The sequence below is a fragment of the Salvelinus sp. IW2-2015 genome, linkage group LG14 (assembly GCF_002910315.2).
Source record: "Salvelinus sp. IW2-2015 linkage group LG14, ASM291031v2, whole genome shotgun sequence".
Classification (NCBI taxonomy): domain Eukaryota; kingdom Metazoa; phylum Chordata; class Actinopteri; order Salmoniformes; family Salmonidae; genus Salvelinus; species Salvelinus sp. IW2-2015.
The window spans coordinates 5,056,715-5,060,714 of record NC_036854.1 but is presented as its reverse complement, the minus strand read 5'-3'; the positions used below and the strand labels follow the sequence as shown (position 1 = coordinate 5,060,714).

The window sequence follows — 4,000 nt, the reverse complement described above, 5'->3', positions numbered from 1 at the left end:
TGGTCTGTGGTCACCACCTGCAGAACCACTCCTTTATTGGGGGTGTCTTGCTAATTGCCTATAATTTCCACCTTTTGTCTATACCATTTGCACAACAGCATGTGAAATTTATTGTCAATCAGTGTTGCTTCCTAAGTGGACAGTTTGATTTCACAGAAGTGTGATTGACTTGGAGTTACATTGTGTTGTTTAAGTGTTCCCTTTATTTTTTTGAGCAGTGTATATATTTGCATACTATAGGAATACTGCATTGTCAGTTGAGTTCTGACTAAATTAATGAATCAGTWAACTACAGTTTTAAGATTGTGCTGGGAAGCACTGCATCTGTCTGGATAAATGCACAAATGGTCCCTAGTGCTGTGGGCACCCTCTATTACCATTCCAAGCACAGCACCTCTAGTCACCCGCGAAATGGAGCTGGCTCGGTGGCMGGGAAAGGTTGACAGTAGTCAACGACTTCTGTGACGTCCAGACCGGAGGACACATTGGATCTGGCGGGGTGTCCGTCTGAATTAGGTCGCGTTGAGCCAYCATATCATCCGCGGACCTGCCGACAAAAAGCGATGCAAACATTTGGCTGCTGTAACGCGATCCTAATTCAGCACCCGCCGTCAGTAGACAGCGCCGAATAGATAGCTGCCTGTCTCTTCAAAGGCGTTTTCTCTGCTAAACGGTGCATGCGGGTGGAATGCGCAGAGTCAAGCCACTGTGTTGAAGCTGGAAAGCGGCACCATCAAAGCGACAGCGGGACCCTATTCACCTGCATTTTTTTTTTTTTTTTTTAGATAGGCAACTTCCAGTGAGCATTTTCCACGAAGATAAACTGGGGAAGGAAAGCGTTGGAATGTTGCTTTGTATGCTGGTCATGGATTTCTTGAAGGGCATCAGTGGTTTCGATGGCCATTGTCACAGACTATTGTAGGATCCATCGCAAATTTTTTGGTGTCCTGAGTCAAGGAACCCCCATTTACATTGCACATAATTCTGTCAAAATGCATTGGCGCTCATAACAGCATTTGGGGAAGAATGTACGCGGTACTACCCTGGATCGAACATAACTGATGTTCCGTCTTCAAGGTAAACRTTTACCTATATTTTATAGCCTACCATACATTAAACGTTAGCCTCTGCATCACATTGCTGTTGAACTCTTTTGGGGAATCGCATTTGAAGAAATTGCATGGGGAGCAGTGGTACAGTTTTTAGTGCAATGAGGCTCCCATCCCAATTGCCTCTCTCACGCCGGAGTAGGCTATGTGAAAACGTGAGTAATCTCCTAAATAGTATGGTTGAAAAGCTTTTTTTATTTTTTTATTTAACTAGGCAAGTCAGTTAAGAACTAATTCTTATTTACAATGACGGCCTACCCAGACGACGCTGTGCCAATTGTGCGCCGCCCTATGGGACTCCCAATCACGGCCGGATGTGATACAGCCTGGATTCGAACCAGGGACTGTAGGGCGCCTCTTGCACTGAGATGCAGAGCCTTAGACCGCTGCGGCACTCGGGAGCCCCATAACACTATAACACTGCAAGGTCAAAAATTCCCATCATATGATGAGAAAGGCGCGGTCAGATTAAATGTGTATTTATAGAACCCCATTGCTTGCATGTTGAGGTTTTTCTTTTCTTTTTCTAGGTGAAATTGAGAATCATGTAATGTACCCATTATCGTCTTGTCCACTTACAGATGCATGGTGGATCACATCAGATTGAATTAAGATATGAATTGACTGCGCTCGTGCTCGGCATGATATGAGTTCTTATCAMTCCAACCAAGATAACGTGCAGTGCTAAGAGAGAAGGAAATATGCCCACGCTTAATTAATGCCATAAACGTCCCTTACTAAAATGCAAATAAGGCATTTGTCATTCACTTGTTATGTTGTTATATAGCATATAATAAATTAGCCTGGATTGACTAAAGTAGCCAAATTAATTAACGACTGGACATGGTATATGTTAGTCAAACAGATTTATGTTGATACAGGTCTCTGACATGTGAATATGTGACCCTAATGAGTTATAAACGTGTTTCTTATTTTTGTGTCTGTGTTGGATATCATCTATCTTATTATTCATGGGAGCCTGAGAGGCACCATTGTGACTGGCACACCATAACCCCTGAATGCCTAATTTCACTGATTCTGTTTTCTGACTGCCAGAAAGGCTACAACTTCATCTTTGATTACTTTCTATATTCAATATCACACATTAACAATATTCATCACCACATAGCCTTCCCATTGAAGACAATGCTTATGTCTTTCACAAGCATGATTCGTAGTCTAAAAAGTGAGAGATGTGCATAGAAAATAATATAGTTCCTTCCACCACCAACCCATAAAAAGAGCTGTGGCTTGGGCTTAAGCAGAATGAGCACATCGACCAAACTTACATTGCCTACGCCACAGTAGCTTGCTGAAAGCACAACATATTKAATAGGAATTGGATGTATTTGCCAGGAGAAATAAGCATTCTCTKTAAAAAAAKAAAKAACAACAGATGCATTTTTGAATCTTCAGGCCAAAGGGAAAAGGAAGGCTCACACCTCAATGAACAATTCAGAAAGCTKTGAAGGCAGTTCTATTGATACAGCGGGGCCTGTTCACTCAGCATGCTAAGATGCCCTTCTCCATGGTGAAACTGAACCAGCAACACCCCAGACCTCACAGCCCTTTGGGATCTCATCCACTAGAGAATGTAGCTGGCAGCTCATTACATCCAGGGTTAAGCTCACTTAAACCAGGTTACTTATCTTATATCAGTGGGAAGAAAATGGAAGGTATGAAGCATTATTTTATGCCTCCGTGTCTGACAGTGTGTGTGTGTGTGTGTGCAGCGGGGCCTGTTCACTCAGCATGCTAAGATGCCCTTCTCCATGGTGAAACTGAACCAGCAACACCCCAGACCTCACAGCCCTTTGGGATCTCATCCACTAGAGAATGTAGCTGGCAGCTCATTACATCCAGGGTTAAGCTCACTTAAACCAGGTTACTTATCTTATATCAGTGGGAAGAAAATGGAAGGTATGAAGCATTATTTTATGCCTCCGTGTCTGACTTCATTTCACTGTTATGTTGTTATATAGCATATAATAAATTAGCCTGGATTGACTAAAGTAGCCAAATTAATTAACGACTGGACAAGGTATATGGTTAGTCAAACAGATTTATGTTGATACAGGTCTCTGACATGTGAATATGTGACCCTAATGAGTTATAAACGTGTTTTCTTATTTTGTGTCTGTGTTGGATATCATCTATCTTATTATTCATGGGAGCCTGAGAGGCACCATTGTGATGGCACACCATAACCCCTGAATGCCTAATTTCACTGATTCTGTTTCTGACTGCCAGAAAGGCTACAACTTCATCTTTGATTACTTTTCTATTCAATATCACACATTAACATATTCATCACCACATAGCTTCCCATTGAAGACAATGCTTATGTCTTCCACAAGCATGATTCGTAGTCTAAAAGTGAGAGATGTGCATAGAAAATATATAGTTCCTTCCACCACCAACCATAAAAAGAGCTGTGGGTTGGGCTTAAGCAGAATGAGCACATCGACCAAACTTACATTGCCTACGCCACAGTAGCTTGCTGAAAGCACAACATATTAAATAGGAATTGGATGTATTTGCCAGGAGAAATAGCATTCTCTCTAAAAAAAAAAACCAACAGATGCATTTTGAATCTTCAGGCCAAAGGGAAAAGGAAGGCCTCACACCTCAATGAACAATTCAGAAAGCTATGAAGCGAGTTCTATTGATACAGCGGGGCCTGTTCACTCAGCATGCTAAGATGCCCTTTCCCATGGTGAACTGAACCAGCAACACCCCAGACCTCACAGCCCTTTGGGTCTCATCCACTAGAGAATGTAGCTGGCAGCTCATTACATCCAGGGTTAAGCTCACTTAAAACCAGGTTCTTATCTTATATCAGTGGGAAGAATGGAAGGTATGAAGCATTATTTTATGCTCCGTGTCTGACA

The 4,000-nt window shown here is 42.2% G+C and overlaps 1 protein-coding gene across 1 annotated transcript in view; it reads left to right on the top strand.

The window, feature by feature from the left end:
• Nucleotides 1-345: 345 nt before the first annotated feature.
• The window catches only part of LOC111972510 (leucine-rich repeat and fibronectin type-III domain-containing protein 5-like), a 30,687-nt gene continuing 27,032 nt past the window's right edge, over nt 346-4,000 (top strand). Inside the window, exon 1 of the mRNA XM_023999507.3 lies at nt 346-1,077. The gene's annotated coding sequence lies outside the window, so the exon portion shown is untranslated. The remainder of the gene's footprint in view (nt 1,078-4,000) is intronic.